The sequence below is a fragment of the Pongo pygmaeus genome, chromosome 3 (genome assembly GCF_028885625.2).
Source record: "Pongo pygmaeus isolate AG05252 chromosome 3, NHGRI_mPonPyg2-v2.0_pri, whole genome shotgun sequence".
NCBI classification, from domain to species: domain Eukaryota; kingdom Metazoa; phylum Chordata; class Mammalia; order Primates; family Hominidae; genus Pongo; species Pongo pygmaeus.
Window position 1 is genome coordinate 75,545,910 of NC_072376.2, and position 19,333 is coordinate 75,565,242.

Here is a 19,333-nt window from a genome sequence, read left to right on the forward strand (position 1 = left end):
AACAGAAGCGTTCTGTGAAACTGCTTTGTGAAGTATGAATCCAACTCACAGAGTTGAACACTTCTTTTGAAAGAGCAGTTTTGAGACACTCTTTTTGTAGAATCTACAAGTGTTCATTTGGTGCGCTTTGAGGCCTATGGTGGAAAAGGAAATATCGTCACATAAAACCTAGACAGAAGCATTCTTTGAAACTTCTTTATGATGTGTGCATTCAACTCACAGAGTTGAACTTTCCTTTTCATTGAGCAATTTGGAAAGAGTCTTTTTGCAGCATCTGCAAGTGGATATTTGGAGGTCTTTCAGGCCTTTGTTAGAAGCGGGAATATCTTCCCATAAAAACTAAAGAGAAGCGTTCTGTGAAACTGCTTTGTGTAGTATCAATCCAACTCATAGAGTTGGACACTTCCTTTGAAAGAGCTGTTTTGAAACACTCTTTTTGTAGAATCTGCAAGGGTTCATTTGGAGCGCTTTGAGGCCTATGGTGGAAAAGGAAATATCTTCACTTATAAACCAGGCAGAAGCATTCTCAGAAACCTCTTTATGATTTGTGTATTCAACTCGGAGAGATAAGCCTTCCTTTTGATAGAGCAGTTTTGCAACTGTGTTTTTGCAGAATCTGCAATTGTATATTTGGAGCCCTTTCAGGCCGTTGTTGGAAAAGGGAATATCTTCCCATAAAAACTAAACAGAAGCGTTCTGTGAAACTGCTTTGTGAAGTATGAATCCAACTCACAGAGTTGAACACTTCTTTTGAAAGAGCAGTTTTGAAACACTCGTTTTGTAGAATCTGCAAGTGTTCATTTGGAGCGCTTTGAGGCCTATGGTGGAAAAAGAAATATCTTCATATATAAACAAGGCAGAAGCATTCTCAGAAAGCTCTTTATGATGTGTGCATTCAACTCAGAGAGATAAGCCTTCCTTTTGATAGAGCAGTTTTGCAACTGTGTTTTTGCAGAATCTGCAAGTGGATATTTGGAGCCCTTTCAGGCCTTCGTTGGAAACGGGAATATCTTCCCATAAAAACTAAACAGAAGCGTTCTGTGAAACTCCTTTGTGAAGTATGAATCCAGCTCACAAAGTTGAACACTTCTTTTGAAAGAGCAGCTTTGAAACACTCTTTTTGTAGAATCTGCAAGTGTTCGTTTGCAGCGCTTTGAGGCCTATGGTGGAAAAGGAAATATCTTCACATATAAACCAGGCAGAAGCATTCTCAGAAACCTCTTTATGATGTGTGCATTCAACTCGGAGAGATAAGCCTTCCTTATGATAGAGCAGTTTTGAAACTGTGTTTTGGCAGAATCTGCAAGTGGATACTTGGAGCCCTTTCAGGCCTTCGTTGCAAACGGGAATATCTTCCGATAAAAACGAAACAGAAACCTTCTGTGAAACTGCTTTGTGAAGTATGAATCCAACTCACAGAGTTGAACACTTCTTTTGAAAGAGCAGCTTTGAAACACTCTTTTTGTAGAATCTACATGTGTTCATTTGGAGCGCTTTGAGGCCTATGGTGGAAAAGGAAATATCGTCACATAATACCTACACAGAAGCATTCTTTGAAACTTCTTTATGATGTGTGCATTCAACTCACAGAGTTGAACTTTCCTTTTCATGGAGCAGTTTGGAAAGAGTCTTTTTGCAGCATCTGCAAGTGGATATTTGGAGCTCTTTCAGGCCTTTGTTTGAAGCGGGAATATCTTCCCATAAAAACTGGACAGAAGCATTCTCACAAACTGCTTTGTGATGTGTGTGTTCAACTCACAGAGGTGAACCTTTCCTTTGCTAGAGCAGTTATGAAACACTCTTTTTGTAGAATCTGCAAGTGTTCATTTGGAGCGCTTTGAGGCCTATGGTGGAAAAAGAAATATCTTCACATAAAACCTAGACAGAAGCATTCTTTGAAACTTCTTTATGATGTGTGCATTCAACTCACAGAGTTGAACCTTGTTTTTCATGGAGCAGTTTGGAAAGAGTCTTTTTGCAGCATCTGCAAGTGGATATTTGGAGCTCTTTCAGGCCTTTGTTAGAAGCGGGAATATCTTCCCATAAAAACTAAACCGAAGCATTCTCACAAACTGCTTTGTGATGTGTGTGTTCAACTCACAGAGGTGAACCTTTCCTTTGCTAGAGCAGTTATGAAACACTCTTTTTGTAGAATCTGCAAGTGTTCATTTGGAGCGCTTTGAGGCCTATGGTGGAAAAAGAAATATCTTCATATATAAACAAGGCAGAAGCATTCTCAGAAACCCCTTTATGATGTGTGCATTCAACTCAGAGAGATAAGCCTTCCTTTTGATAGAGCAGTTTTGAACCTGTGTTTTTGCAGAATCTGCAAGTGGATATTTGGAGCCCTTTCAGGCCTTCGTTGGAAACGGGAATATCTTCCCATAAAAACTAAACAGAAGAGTTCTGTGAAACTGCTTTCTGTAGTATGAATCCAACTCACAGAGTTGAACACTTCCTTTGAAAGAGCAGTTTTGAAACACTCTTTTTGTAGAATCTGCAAGGGTTCGTTTGGAGCGCTTTGAGGCCTATGGTGGAAAAGGAAATATCTTCACATATAAACCAGGCAGAAGCATTCTCAGAAACCTCTTTATGATGTGTGCATTCAACTCGGAGAGATAAGCCTTCCTTTTGATAGAGCAGTTTTGAAAGTGTGTTTTGGCAGAATCTGCAAGTGGATACTTAGAGCCCTTTCAGGCCTTCGTTGCAAACGGGAATATCTTCCCATAAAAACGAAACAGAAACGTTCTGTGAAACTGCTTTGTGAAGTATGAATCCAACTCACAGAGTTGAACACTTCTTTTGAAAGAGCAGCTTTGAAACACTCTTTTTGTAGAATCTACATGTGTTCATTTGGAGCGCTTTGAGGCCTATGGTGGAAAAGGAAATATCGTCACATAATACCTACACAGAAGCATTCTTTGAAACTTCTTTATGATGTGTGCATTCAACTCACAGAGTTGAACTTTCCTTTTCATGGAGCAGTTTGGAAAGAGTCTTTTTGCAGCATCTGCAAGTGGATATTTGGAGCTCTTTCAGGCCTTTGTTTGAAGCGGGAATATGTTCCCATAAAAACTGGACAGAAGCATTCTCACAAACTGCTTTGTGATGTGTGTGTTCAACTCACAGAGGTGAACCTTTCCTTTGCTAGAGCAGTTATGAAACACTCTTTTTGTAGAATCTGCAAGTGTTCATTTGGAGCGATTTGAGGCCTATGGTGGAAAAAGAAATATCTTCACATAAAACCTAGACAGAAGCATTCTTTGAAACTTCTTTATGATGTGTGCATTCAACTCACAGAGTTGAACCTTCTTTTTCATGGAGCAGTTTGGAAAGAGTCTTTTTGCAGCATCTGCAAGTGGATATTTGGAGCTCTTTCAGGCCTTTGCTAGAAGCGGGAATATCTTCCCATAAAAACTGGACAGAAGCATTCTCACAAACTGCTTTGAGATGTGTGTGTTCAACTCACAGAGGTGAACCTTTCCTTTGCTAGAGCAGTTAAGAAACACTCTTTTTGTAGAATCTGCAAGTTTTCATTTGGAGCGATTTGAGGCCTATGGTGGAAAAAGAAATATCTTCATATATAAACAAGGCAGAAGCATTCTCAGAAAGCTCTTTATGATGTGTGCATTCAACTCAGAGAGATAAGCCTTCCTTTTGATAGAGCAGTTTTGAAACTGTATTTTTGCAGAATCTGCAAGTGGATATTTGGAGCCCTTTCAGGCCTTCGTTGGAAACGGGAATATCTTCCCATAAAAACTAAACAGAAGAGTTCTGTGAAACTGCTTTGTGTAGTATGAATCCAACTCACAGAGTTGAACACTTCCTTTGAAAGAGCAGTTTTGAAACACTCTTTTTGTAGAATCTGCAAGTGTTCGTTTGGAGCGCTTTTTGGCCTATGGTGGAAAAGGAAATATCTTCACATATAAACCAGGCAGAAGCATTCTCAGAAACCTCTTTATGATGTGTGCATTCAACTCGGAGAGATAAGCCTTCCTTTTGATAGAGCAGTTTTGAAAGTGTGTTTTGGCAGAATCTGCAAGTGGTTACTTAGAGCCCTTTCAGGCCTTCGTTGCAAACGGGAATATCTTCCCATAACAACGAAACTGAAACGTTCTGTGAAACTGCTTTGTGAAGTATGAATCCAACTCACAGAGTTGAACACTTCTTTTGAAAGAGCAGCTTTGAAACACTCTTTTTGTAGAATCTACATGTGTTCATTTGGAGCGCTTTGAGGCCTATGGTGGAAAAGGAAATATCGTCACATAATACCTAGACAGAAGCATTCTTTGAAACTTCTTTATGATGTGTGCATTCAACTCACAGAGTTGAACTTTCCTTTTCATGGAGCAGTTTGGAAAGAGTCTTTTTGCAGCATCTGCAATAGGATACTTGGAGCTCCTTCAGGCCTTTGTTAGAAGCGGGAATATCTTCCCATAAAAACTGGACAGAAGCATTCTCACAAACTGCTTTGTGATGTGTGTGTTCAACTCACAGAGGTGAACCTTTCCTTTGCTAGAGCAGTTATGAAACACTCTTTTTGTAGAATCTGCAAGTGTTCATTTGGAGCGATTTGAGGCCTATGGTGGAAAAAGAAATATCTTCATATATAAACAAGGCAGAAGCATTCTCAGAAAGCTCTTTATGATGTGTGCATTCAACTCAGAGAGATAAGCCTTCCTTTTGATAGAGCAGTTTTGCAACTGTGTTTTTGCAGAATCTGCAAGTGGATATTTGGAGCCCTTTCAGGCCTTCGTTGGAAACGGGAATATCTTCCCATAAAAACTAAACAGAAGCGTTCTGTGAAACTCCTTTGTGAAGTATGAATCCAACTCACAGAGTTGAACACTTCTTTTGAAAGAGCAGCTTTGAAACACTCTTTTTGTAGAATCTACATGTGTTCATTTGGAGCGCTTTGAGGCCTATGGTGGAATAGGAAATATCTTCACATAAAACCTAGACAGAAGCATTCTTTGAAACTTCTTTATGATGTGTTCATTCAACTCACAGAGTTGAACATTCCTTTTCATGGAGCAGTTTGGAAAGAGTCTTCTTGCAGCATCTGCAAGTGGATATTTGGAGCTCTTTCAGGCCGTTGTTAGAAGCGGGAATATCTTCCCATTAAAACTGGACAGAAGCATTCTCACAAACTGCTTTGTGATGTGTGTGTTCAACTCACAGAGGTGAACCTTTCCTTTGCTAGAGCAGTTATGAAACACTCTTTTTGTAGAATCTGCAAGTGTTCATTTGGAGCGCTTTGAGGCCTATGGTGGAAAAAGAAATATCTTCACATAAAACCTAGACAGAAGCATTCTTTGAAACTTCTTTATGATGTGTGCATTCAACTCACAGAGTTGAACCTTGTTTTTCATGGAGCAGTTTGGAAAGAGTCTTTTTGCAGCATCTGCAAGTGGATATTTGGAGCTCTTTCAGGCCTTTGTTAGAAGCGGGAATATCTTCCCATAAAAACTAAACCGAAGCATTCTCACAAACTGCTTTGTGATGTGTGTGTTCAACTCACAGAGGTGAACCTTTCCTTTGCTAGAGCAGTTATGAAACACTCTTTTTGTAGAATCTGCAAGTGTTCATTTGGAGCGCTTTGAGGCCTATGGTGGAAAAAGAAATATCTTCATATATAAACAAGGCAGAAGCATTCTCAGAAACCCCTTTATGATGTGTGCATTCAACTCAGAGAGATAAGCCTTCCTTTTGATAGAGCAGTTTTGAACCTGTGTTTTTGCAGAATCTGCAAGTGGATATTTGCAGCCCTTTCAGGCCTTCGTTGGAAACGGGAATATCTTCCCATAAAAACTAAACAGAAGAGTTCTGTGAAACTGCTTTGTGTAGTATGAATCCAACTCACAGAGTTGAACCCTTCCTTTGAAAGAGCAGTTTTGAAACACTCTTTTTGTAGAATCTGCAAGGGTTCGTTTGGAGCGCTTTGAGGCCTATGGTGGAAAAGGAAATATCTTCACATATAAACCAGGCAGAAGCATTCTCAGAAACCTCTTTATGATGTGTGCATTCAACTCGGAGAGATAAGCCTTCCTTTTGATAGAGCAGTTTTGAAAGTGTGTTTTGGCAGAATCTGCAAGTGGATACTTAGAGCCCTTTCAGGCCTTCGTTGCAAACGGGAATATCTTCCCATAAAAACGAAACAGAAACTTTCTGTGAAACTGCTTTGTGAAGTATGAATCCAACTCACAGAGTTGAACACTTCTTTTGAAAGAGCAGCTTTGAAACACTCTTTTTGTAGAATCTACATGTGTTCATTTGGAGCGCTTTGAGGCCTATGGTGGAAAAGGAAATATCGTCACATAATACCTACACAGAAGCATTCTTTGAAACTTCTTTATGATGTGTGCATTCAACTCACAGAGTTGAACTTTCCTTTTCATGGAGCAGTTTGGAAAGAGTCTTTTTGCAGCATCTGCAAGTGGATATTTGGAGCTCTTTCAGGCCTTTGTTTGAAGCGGGAATATCTTCCCATAAAAACTGGACAGAAGCATTCTCACAAACTGCTTTGTGATGTGTGTGTTCAACTCACAGAGGTGAACCTTTCCTTTGCTAGAGCAGTTATGAAACACTCTTTTTGTAGAATCTGCAAGTGTTCATTTGGAGCGATTTGAGGCCTATGGTGGAAAAAGAAATATCTTCACATAAAACCTAGACAGAAGCATTCTTTGAAACTTCTTAATGATGTGTGCATTCAACTCACAGAGTTCAACCTTCTTTTTCATGGAGCAGTTTGGAAAGAGTCTTTTTGCAGCATCTGCAAGTGGATATTTGGAGCTCTTTCAGGCCTTTGCTAGAAGCGGGAATATCTTCCCATAAAAACTGGACAGAAGCATTCTCACAAACTGCTTTGTGATGTGTGTGTTCATAATCACAGAGGTGAACTATTCCTTTGCTAGAGCAGTTATGAAACACTCTTTTTGTAGAATCTGCAAGTGTTCATTTGGAGCGATTTGAGGCCTATGGTTGAAAAAGAAATATCTTCATATACAAACAAGGCAGAAGCATTCTCAGAAACCTCTTTATGATGTGTGCATTCAACTCGGGGAGATAAGCCTTCCTTTTGATAGAGCAGTTTTCAAACTGTGTTTTTGCAGGATCTGCAAGTGGATATTTGGAGCCCTTTCTGGCCTTCGTTGGAAACGGGGATATCTTCCCAAAAAAACTAAACAGAAGCGTTCTGTGAAACTGCTTTGTATAGTATGAATCCAACTCACAGAGTTGGACACTTCCTTTGAAAGAGCTGTTTTGGAACACTCTTTTTGTAGAATCTGCAAGTGTTCATTTGGAGCGGTTTGAGGCCTATGGTGGAAAAGGAAATATCTTCACTTATAAACCAGGCAGAAGCATTCTCAGAAACCTCTTTATGATGTGTGAATTCAACTTGGAGAGATAAGCCTTCCTTTTGATAGAGCAGTTTTGAAACTGTGTTTTGGCAGAATCTGCAAGTGGATATTTAGAGCCCTTTCAGGCCTTCGTTGGAAACGGGAATATCTTCCCATAAAAACTAAACAGAAGCGTTCTGTGAAACTGCTTTGTGAAGTATGAATCCAACTCACAGAGTTGAACACTTCTTTTGAAAGAGCAGTTTTGAGACACTCTTTTTGTAGAATCTACAAGTGTTCATTTGGTGCGCTTTGAGGCCTATGGTGGAAAAGGAAATATCGTCACATAAAACCTAGACAGAAGCATTCTTTGAAACTTCTTTATGATGTGTGCATTCAACTCACAGAGTTGAACTTTCCTTTTCATTGAGCAATTTGGAAAGAGTCTTTTTGCGGCATCTGCAAGTGGATATTTGGAGGTCTTTCAGGCCTTTGTTAGAAGCGGGAATATCTTCCCATAAAAACTAAAGAGAAGCGTTCTGTGAAACTGCTTTGTGTAGTATCAATCCAACTCATAGAGTTGGACACTTCCTTTGAAAGAGCTGTTTTGAAACACTCTTTTTGTAGAATCTGCAAGGGTTCATTTGGAGCGCTTTGAGGCCTATGGTGGAAAAGGAAATATCTTCACTTATAAACCAGGCAGAAGCATTCTCAGAAACCTCTTTATGATTTGTGTATTCAACTCGGAGAGATAAGCCTTCCTTTTGATAGAGCAGTTTTGCAACTGTGTTTTTGCAGAATCTGCAATTGTATATTTGGAGCCCTTTCAGGCCGTTGTTGGAAAAGGGAATATCTTCCCATAAAAACTAAACAGAAGCGTTCTGTGAAACTGCTTTGTGAAGTATGAATCCAACTCACAGAGTTGAACACTTCTTTTGAAAGAGCAGTTTTGAAACACTCGTTTTGTAGAATCTGCAAGTGTTCATTTGGAGCGCTTTGAGGCCTATGGTGGAAAAAGAAATATCTTCATATATAAACAAGGCAGAAGCATTCTCAGAAAGCTCTTTATGATGTGTGCATTCAACTCAGAGAGATAAGCCTTCCTTTTGATAGAGCAGTTTTGCAACTGTGTTTTTGCAGAATCTGCAAGTGGATATTTGGAGCCCTTTCAGGCCTTCGTTGGAAACGGGAATATCTTCCCATAAAAACTAAACAGAAGCGTTCTGTGAAACTCCTTTGTGAAGTATGAATCCAGCTCACAGAGTTGAACACTTCTTTTGAAAGAGCAGCTTTGAAACACTCTTTTTGTAGAATCTGCAAGTGTTCGTTTGCAGCGCTTTGAGGCCTATGGTGGAAAAGGAAATATCTTCACATATAAACCAGGCAGAAGCATTCTCAGAAACCTCTTTATGATGTGTGCATTCAACTCGGAGAGATAAGCCTTCCTTATGATAGAGCAGTTTTGAAACTGTGTTTTGGCAGAATCTGCAAGTGGATACTTGGAGCCCTTTCAGGCCTTCGTTGCAAACGGGAATATCTTCCGATAAAAACGAAACAGAAACCTTCTGTGAAACTGCTTTGTGAAGTATGAATCCAACTCACAGAGTTGAACACTTCTTTTGAAAGAGCAGCTTTGAAACACTCTTTTTGTAGAATCTACATGTGTTCATTTGGAGCGCTTTGAGGCCTATGGTGGAAAAGGAAATATCGTCACATAATACCTACACAGAAGCATTCTTTGAAACTTCTTTATGATGTGTGCATTCAACTCACAGAGTTGAACTTTCCTTTTCATGGAGCAGTTTGGAAAGAGTCTTTTTGCAGCATCTGCAAGTGGATATTTGGAGCTCTTTCAGGCCTTTGTTTGAAGCGGGAATATCTTCCCATAAAAACTGGACAGAAGCATTCTCACAAACTGCTTTGTGATGTGTGTGTTCAACTCACAGAGGTGAACCTTTCCTTTGCTAGAGCAGTTATGAAACACTCTTTTTGTAGAATCTGCAAGTGTTCATTTGGAGCGCTTTGAGGCCTATGGTGGAAAAAGAAATATCTTCACATAAAACCTAGACAGAAGCATTCTTTGAAACTTCTTTATGATGTGTGCATTCAACTCACAGAGTTGAACCTTGTTTTTCATGGAGCAGTTTGGAAAGAGTCTTTTTGCAGCATCTGCAAGTGGATATTTGGAGCTCTTTCAGGCCTTTGTTAGAAGCGGGAATATCTTCCCATAAAAACTAAACCGAAGCATTCTCACAAACTGCTTTGTGATGTGTGTGTTCAACTCACAGAGGTGAACCTTTCCTTTGCTAGAGCAGTTATGAAACACTCTTTTTGTAGAATCTGCAAGTGTTCATTTGGAGCGCTTTGAGGCCTATGGTGGAAAAAGAAATATCTTCATATATAAACAAGGCAGAAGCATTCTCAGAAACCCCTTTATGATGTGTGCATTCAACTCAGAGAGATAAGCCTTCCTTTTGATAGAGCAGTTTTGAACCTGTGTTTTTGCAGAATCTGCAAGTGGATATTTGGAGCCCTTTCAGGCCTTCGTTGGAAACGGGAATATCTTCCCATAAAAACTAAACAGAAGAGTTCTGTGAAACTGCTTTCTGTAGTATGAATCCAACTCACAGAGTTGAACACTTCCTTTGAAAGAGCAGTTTTGAAACACTCTTTTTGTAGAATCTGCAAGGGTTCGTTTGGAGCGCTTTGAGGACTATGGTGGAAAAGGAAATATCTTCACATATAAACCAGGCAGAAGCATTCTCAGAAACCTCTTTATGATGTGTGCATTCAACTCGGAGAGATAAGCCTTCCTTTTGATAGAGCAGTTTTGAAAGTGTGTTTTGGCAGAATCTGCAAGTGGATACTTAGAGCCCTTTCAGGCCTTCGTTGCAAACGGGAATATCTTCCCATAAAAACGAAACAGAAACGTTCTGTGAAACTGCTTTGTGAAGTATGAATCCAACTCACAGAGTTGAACACTTCTTTTGAAAGAGCAGCTTTGAAACACTCTTTTTGTAGAATCTACATGTGTTCATTTGGAGCGCTTTGAGGCCTATGGTGGAAAAGGAAATATCGTCACATAATACCTACACAGAAGCATTCTTTGAAACTTCTTTATGATGTGTGCATTCAACTCACAGAGTTGAACTTTCCTTTTCATGGAGCAGTTTGGAAAGAGTCTTTTTGCAGCATCTGCAAGTGGATATTTGGAGCTCTTTCAGGCCTTTGTTTGAAGCGGGAATATCTTCCCATAAAAACTGGACAGAAGCATTCTCACAAACTGCTTTGTGATGTGTGTGTTCAACTCACAGAGGTGAACCTTTCCTTTGCTAGAGCAGTTATGAAACACTCTTTTTGTAGAATCTGCAAGTGTTCATTTGGAGCGATTTGAGGCCTATGGTGGAAAAAGAAATATCTTCACATAAAACCTAGACAGAAGCATTCTTTGAAACTTCTTTATGATGTGTGCATTCAACTCACAGAGTTGAACCTTCTTTTTCATGGAGCAGTTTGGAAAGAGTCTTTTTGCAGCATCTGCAAGTGGATATTTGGAGCTCTTTCAGGCCTTTGCTAGAAGCGGGAATATCTTCCCATAAAAACTGGACAGAAGCATTCTCACAAACTGCTTTGAGATGTGTGTGTTCAACTCACAGAGGTGAACCTTTCCTTTGCTAGAGCAGTTAAGAAACACTCTTTTTGTAGAATCTGCAAGTTTTCATTTGGAGCGATTTGAGGCCTATGGTGGAAAAAGAAATATCTTCATATATAAACAAGGCAGAAGCATTCTCAGAAAGCTCTTTATGATGTGTGCATTCAACTCAGAGAGATAAGCCTTCCTTTTGATAGAGCAGTTTTGAAACTGTATTTTTGCAGAATCTGCAAGTGGATATTTGGAGCCCTTTCAGGCCTTCGTTGGAAACGGGAATATCTTCCCATAAAAACTAAACAGAAGAGTTCTGTGAAACTGCTTTGTGTAGTATGAATCCAACTCACAGAGTTGAACACTTCCTTTGAAAGAGCAGTTTTGAAACACTCTTTTTGTAGAATCTGCAAGTGTTCGTTTGGAGCGCTTTTTGGCCTATGGTGGAAAAGGAAATATCTTCACATATAAACCAGGCAGAAGCATTCTCAGAAACCTCTTTATGATGTGTGCATTCAACTCGGAGAGATAAGCCTTCCTTTTGATAGAGCAGTTTTGAAAGTGTGTTTTGGCAGAATCTGCAAGTGGTTACTTAGAGCCCTTTCAGGCCTTCGTTGCAAACGGGAATATCTTCCCATAACAACGAAACTGAAACGTTCTGTGAAACTGCTTTGTGAAGTATGAATCCAACTCACAGAGTTGAACACTTCTTTTGAAAGAGCAGCTTTGAAACACTCTTTTTGTAGAATCTACATGTGTTCATTTGGAGCGCTTTGAGGCCTATGGTGGAAAAGGAAATATCGTCACATAATACCTAGACAGAAGCATTCTTTGAAACTTCTTTATGATGTGTGCATTCAACTCACAGAGTTGAACTTTCCTTTTCATGGAGCAGTTTGGAAAGAGTCTTTTTGCAGCATCTGCAATAGGATACTTGGAGCTCCTTCAGGCCTTTGTTAGAAGCGGGAATATCTTCCCATAAAAACTAAACCGAAGCATTCTCACAAACTGCTTTGTGATGTGTGTGTTCAACTCACAGAGGTGAACCTTTCCTTTGCTAGAGCAGTTATGAAACACTCTTTTTGTAGAATCTGCAAGTGTTCATTTGGAGCGCTTTGAGGCCTATGGTGGAAAAAGAAATATCTTCATATATAAACAAGGCAGAAGCATTCTCAGAAACCCCTTTATGATGTGTGCATTCAACTCAGAGAGATAAGCCTTCCTTTTGATAGAGCAGTTTTGAACCTGTGTTTTTGCAGAATCTGCAAGTGGATATTTGCAGCCCTTTCAGGCCTTCGTTGGAAACGGGAATATCTTCCCATAAAAACTAAACAGAAGAGTTCTGTGAAACTGCTTTGTGTAGTATGAATCCAACTCACAGAGTTGAACCCTTCCTTTGAAAGAGCAGTTTTGAAACACTCTTTTTGTAGAATCTGCAAGGGTTCGTTTGGAGCGCTTTGAGGCCTATGGTGGAAAAGGAAATATCTTCACATATAAACCAGGCAGAAGCATTCTCAGAAACCTCTTTATGATGTGTGCATTCAACTCGGAGAGATAAGCCTTCCTTTTGATAGAGCAGTTTTGAAAGTGTGTTTTGGCAGAATCTGCAAGTGGATACTTAGAGCCCTTTCAGGCCTTCGTTGCAAACGGGAATAACTTCCCATAAAAACGAAACAGAAACGTTCTGTGAAACTGCTTTGTGAAGTATGAATCCAACTCACAGAGTTGAACACTTCTTTTGAAAGAGCAGCTTTGAAACACTCTTTTTGTAGAATCTACATGTGTTCATTTGGAGCGCTTTGAGGCCTATGGTGGAAAAGGAAATATCGTCACATAATACCTACACAGAAGCATTCTTTGAAACTTCTTTATGATGTGTGCATTCAACTCACAGAGTTGAACTTTCCTTTTCATGGAGCAGTTTGGAAAGAGTCTTTTTGCAGCATCTGCAAGTGGATATTTGGAGCTCTTTCAGGCCTTTGTTTGAAGCGGGAATATCTTCCCATAAAAACTGGACAGAAGCATTCTCACAAACTGCTTTGTGATGTGTGTGTTCAACTCACAGAGGTGAACCTTTCCTTTGCTAGAGCAGTTATGAAACACTCTTTTTGTAGAATCTGCAAGTGTTCATTTGGAGCGATTTGAGGCCTATGGTGGAAAAAGAAATATCTTCACATAAAACCTAGACAGAAGCATTCTTTGAAACTTCTTTATGATGTGTGCATTCAACTCACAGAGTTGAACCTTCTTTTTCATGGAGCAGTTTGGAAAGAGTCTTTTTGCAGCATCTGCAAGTGGATATTTGGAGCTCTTTCAGGCCTTTGCTAGAAGCGGGAATATCTTCCCATAAAAACTGGACAGAAGCATTCTCACAAACTGCTTTGAGATGTGTGTGTTCAACTCACAGAGGTGAACCTTTCCTTTGCTAGAGCAGTTATGAAACACTCTTTTTGTAGAATCTGCAAGTTTTCATTTGGAGCGATTTGAGGCCTATGGTGGAAAAAGAAATATCTTCATATATAAACAAGGCAGAAGCATTCTCAGAAAGCTCTTTATGATGTGTGCATTCAACTCAGAGAGATAAGCCTTCCTTTTGATAGAGCAGTTTTGAAACTGTATTTTTGCAGAATCTGCAAGTGGATATTTGGAGCCCTTTCAGGCCTTCGTTGGAAACGGGAATATCTTCCCATAAAAACTAAACAGAAGAGTTCTGTGAAACTGCTTTGTGTAGTATGAATCCAACTCACAGAGTTGAACACTTCCTTTGAAAGAGCAGTTTTGAAACACTCTTTTTGTAGAATCTGCAAGTGTTCGTTTGGAGCGCTTTTTGGCCTATGGTGGAAAAGGAAATATCTTCACATATAAACCAGGCAGAAGCATTCTCAGAAACCTCTTTATGATGTGTGCATTCAACTCGGAGAGATAAGCCTTCCTTTTGATAGAGCAGTTTTGAAAGTGTGTTTTGGCAGAATCTGCAAGTGGTTACTTAGAGCCCTTTCAGGCCGTCGTTGCAAACGGGAATATCTTCCCATAAAAACGAAACTGAAACGTTCTGTGAAACTGCTTTGTGAAGTATGAATCCAACTCACAGAGTTGAACACTTCTTTTGAAAGAGCAGCTTTGAAACACTCTTTTTGTAGAATCTACATGTGTTCATTTGGAGCGCTTTGAGGCCTATGGTGGAAAAGGAAATATCGTCGCATAATACCTAGACAGAAGCATTCTTTGAAACTTCTTTATGATGTGTGCATTCAACTCACAGAGTTGAACTTTCCTTTTCATGGAGCAGTTTGGAAAGAGTCTTTTTGCAGCATCTGCAAGTGGATATTTGGAGCTCTTTCAGGCCTTTGTTAGAAGCGGGAATATCTTACCATAAAAACTGGACAGAAGCATTCTCACAAACTGCTTTGTGATGTGTGTGTTCAACTCACAGAGGTGAACCTTTCCTTTGCTAGAGCAGTTATGAAACACTCTTTTTGTAGAATCTGCAAGTGTTCATTTGGAGCGATTTGAGGCCTATGGTGGAAAAAGAAATATCTTCATATATAAACAAGGCAGAAGCATTCTCAGAAAGCTCTTTATGATGTGTGCATTCAACTCAGAGAGATAAGCCTTCCTTTTGATAGAGCAGTTTTGAAACTGTGTTTTTGCAGAATCTGCAAGTGGATATTTGGAGCCCTTTCAGGCCTTCGTTGGAAACGGGAATATCTTCCCATAAAAACTAAACAGAAGCGTTCTGTGAAACTCCTTTGTGAAGTATGAATCCAACTCACAGAGTTGAACACTTCTTTTGAAAGAGCAGCTTTGAAACACTCTTTTTGTAGAATCTGCAATTGTTCATTTGGAGCGCTTTGAGGCCTATGGTGGAATAGGAAATATCTTCACATAAAACCTAGACAGAAGCATTCTTTGAAACTTCTTTATGATGTGTGCATTCAACTCACAGAGTTGAACATTCCTTTTCATGGAGCAGTTTGGAAAGAGTCTTTTTGCAGCATCTGCAAGTGGATATTTGGAGCTCTTTCAGGCCTTTGTTAGAAGCGGGAATATCTTCCCATTAAAATTGGACAGAAGCATTCTCACAAACTGCTTTGTGATGTGTGTGTTCAACTCACAGAGGTGAACCTTTCCTTTGCTAGAGCAGTTATGAAACACTCTTTTTGTAGAATCTGCAAGTGTTCATTTGGAGCGCTTTGAGGCCTATGGTGGAAAAAGAAATATCTTCACATAAAACCTAGACAGAAGCATTCTTTGAAACTTCTTTATGATGTGTGCATTCAACTCACAGAGTTGAACCTTGTTTTTCATGGAGCAGTTTGGAAAGAGTCTTTTTGCAGCATCTGCAAGTGGATATTTGTAGCTCTTTCAGGCCTTTGTTAGAAGCGGGAATATCTTCCCATAAAAACTAAACCGAAGCATTCTCACAACCTGCTTTGTGATGTGTGTGTTCAACTCACAGAGGTGAACCTTTCCTTTGCTAGAGCAGTTATGAAACACTCTTTTTGTAGAATCTGCAAGTGTTCATTTGGAGCGCTTTGAGGCCTATGGTGGAAAAAGAAATATCTTCATATATAAACAAGGCAGAAGCATTCTCAGAAACCCCTTTATGATGTGTGCATTCAACTCAGAGAGATAAGCCTTCCTTTTGATAGAGCAGTTTTGAACCTGTGTTTTTGCAGAATCTGCAAGTGGATATTTGGAGCCCTTTCAGGCCTTCGTTGGAAACGGGAATATCTTCCCATAAAAACTAAACAGAAGAGTTCTGTGAAACTGCTTTGTGTAGTATGAATCCAACTCACAGAGTTGAACACTTCCTTTGAAAGAGCAGTTTTGAAACACTCTTTTTGTAGAATCTGCAAGTGTTCGTTTGGAGCGCTTTGAGGCCTATGGTGGAAAAGGAAATATCTTCACATATAAACCAGGCAGAAGCATTCTCAGAAACCTCTTTATGATGTGTGCATTCAACTCGGAGAGATAAGCCTTCCTTTTGATAGAGCAGTTTTGAAAGTGTGTTTTGGCAGAATCTGCAAGTGGATACTTAGAGCCCTTTCAGGCCTTCGTTGCAAACGGGAATATCTTCCCATAAAAACGAAACAGAAACGTTCTGTGAAACTGCTTTGTGAAGTATGAATCCAACTCACAGAGTTGAACACTTCTTTTGAAAGAGCAGCTTTGAAACACTCTTTTTGTAGAATCTACATGTGTTCATTTGGAGCGCTTTGAGGCCTATGGTGGAAAAGGAAATATCGTCACATAATACCTAGACAGAAGCATTCTTTGAAACTTCTTTATGATGTGTGCATTCAACTCACAGAGTTGAACTTTCCTTTTCATGGAGCAGTTTGGAAAGAGTCTTTTTGCAGCATCTGCAAGTGGATATTTGGAGCTCTTTCAGGCCTTTGTTTGAAGCGGGAATATCTTCCCATAAAAACTGGACAGAAGCATTCTCACAAACTGCTTTGTGATGTGTGTGTTCAACTCACAGAGGTGAACCTTTCCTTTGCTAGAGCAGTTATGAAACACTCTTTTTGTAGAATCTGCAAGTGTTCATTTGGAGCGATTTGAGGCCTATGGTGGAAAAAGAAATATCTTCACATAAAACCTAGACAGAAGCATTCTTTGAAACTTCTTTATGATGTGTGCATTCAACTCACAGAGTTGAACCTTCTTTTTCATGGAGCAGTTTGGAAAGAGTCTTTTTGCAGCATCTGCAAGTGGATATTTGTAGCTCTTTCAGGCCTTTGCTAGAAGCGGGAATATCTTCCCATAAAAACTGGACAGAAGCATTCTCACAAACTGCTTTGAGATGTGTGTGTTCAACTCACAGAGGTGAACCTTTCCTTTGCTAGAGCAGTTATGAAACACTCTTTTTGTAGAATCTGCAAGTGTTCATTTGGAGCGATTTGAGGCCTATGGTGGAAAAAGAAATATCTTCATATATAAACAAGGCAGAAGCATTCTCAGAAAGCTCTTTATGATGTGTGCATTCAACTCAGAGAGATAAGCCTTCCTTTTGATAGAGCAGTTTTGAAACTGTATTTTTGCAGAATCTGCAAGTGGATATTTGGAGCCCTTTCAGGCCTTCGTTGGAAACGGGAATATCTTCCCATAAAAACTAAACAGAAGAGTTCTGTGAAACTGCTTTGTGTAGTATGAATCCAACTCACAGAGTTGAACACTTCCTTTGAAAGAGCAGTTTTGAAACACTCTTTTTGTAGAATCTGCAAGTGTTCGTTTGGAGCGCTTTTTGGCCTATGGTGGAAAAGGAAATATCTTCACATATAAACCAGGCAGAAGCATTCTCAGAAACCTCTTTATGATGTGTGCATTCAACTCGGAGAGATAAGCCTTCCTTTTGATAGAGCAGTTTTGAAAGTGTGTTTTGGCAGAATCTGCAAGTGGTTACTTAGAGCCCTTTCAGGCCTTCGTTGCAAACGGGAATATCTTCCCATAACAACGAAACTGAAACGTTCTGTGAAACTGCTTTGTGAAGTATGAATCCAACTCACAGAGTTGAACACTTCTTTTGAAAGAGCAGCTTTGAAACACTCTTTTTGTAGAATCTACATGTGTTCATTTGGAGCGCTTTGAGGCCTATGGTGGAAAAGGAAATATCGTCACATAATACCTAGACAGAAGCATTCTTTGAAACTTCTTTATGATGTGTGCATTCAACTCACAGAGTTGAACTTTCCTTTTCATGGAGCAGTTTGGAAAGAGTCTTTTTGCAGCATCTGCAATAGGATACTTGGAGCTCCTTCAGGCCTTTGTTAGAAGCGGGAATATCTTCCCATAAAAACTGGACAGAAGCATTCTCACAAACTGCTTTGTGATGTGTGTGTTCAACTCACAGAGGTGAACCTTTCCTTTGCTAGAGCAGTTATGAAACACTCTTTTTGTAGAATCTGCAAGTGTTCATTTGGAGCGATTTGAGGCCTATGTTGGAAAAAGAAATATCTTCATATATAAACAAGGCAGAAGCATTCTCAGAAAGCTCTTTATGATGTGTGCATTCAACTCAGAGAGATAAGCCTTCCTTTTGATAGAGCAGTTTTGCAACTGTGTTTTTGCAGAATCTGCAAGTGGATATTTGGAGCCCTTTCAGGCCTTCGTTGGAAACGGGAATATCTTCCCATAAAAACTAAACAGAAGCGTTCTGTGAAACTCCTTTGTGAAGTATGAATCCAACTCACAGAGTTGAACACTTCTTTTGAAAGAGCAGCTTTGAAACACTCTTTTTGTAGAATCTGCAATTGTTCATTTGGAGCGCTTTGAGGCCTATGGTGGAATAGGAAATATCTTCACATAAAACCTAGACAGAAGCATTCTTTGAAACTTCTTTATGATGTGTGCATTCAACTCACAGAGTTGAACATTCCTTTTCATGGAGCAGTTTGGAAAGAGTCTTCTTGCAGCATCTGCAAGTGGATATTTGGAGCTCTTTCAGGCCTTTGTTAGAAGCGGGAATATCTTCCCATTAAAACTGGACAGAAGCATTCTCACAAACTGCTTTGTGATGTGTGTGTTCAACTCACAGAGGTGAACCTTTCCTTTGCTAGAGCAGTTATGAAACACTCTTTTTGTAGAATCTGCAAGTGTTCATTTGGAGCGCTTTGAGGCCTATGGTGGAAAAAGAAATATCTTCACATAAAACCTAGACAGAAGCATTCTTTGAAACTTCTTTATGATGTGTGCATTCAACTCACAGAGTTGAACCTTGTTTTTCATGGAGCAGTTTGGAAAGAGTCTTTTTGCAGCATCTGCAAGTGGATATTTGGAGCTCTTTCAGGCCTTTGCTAGAAGCGGGAATATCTTCCCATAAAAACTGGACAGAAGCATTCTCACAAACTGCTTTGTGATGTGTGTGTTCAACTCACAGAGGTGAACCTTTCCTTTGCTAGAGCAGTTATGAAACACTCTTTTTGTAGAATCTGCAAGTGTTCATTTGGAGCGCTTTGAGGCCTATGGTGGAAAAAGAAATATCTTCATATATAAACAAGGCAGAAGCATTCTCAGAAACCCCTTTATGATGTGTGCATTCAACTCAGAGAGATAAGCCTTCCTTTTGATAGAGCAGTTTTGAACCTGTGTTTTTGCAGAATCTGCAAGTGGATATTTGCAGCCCTTTCAGGCCTTCGTTGGAAACGGGAATATCTTCCCATAAAAACTAAACAGAAGAGTTCTGTGAAACTGCTTTGTGTAGTATGAATCCAACTCACAGAGTTGAACCCTTCCTTTGAAAGAGCAGTTTTGAAACACTCTTTTTGTAGAATCTGCAAGGGTTCGTTTGGAGCGCTTTGAGGCCTATGGTGGAAAAGGAAATATCTTCACATATAAACCAGGCAGAAGC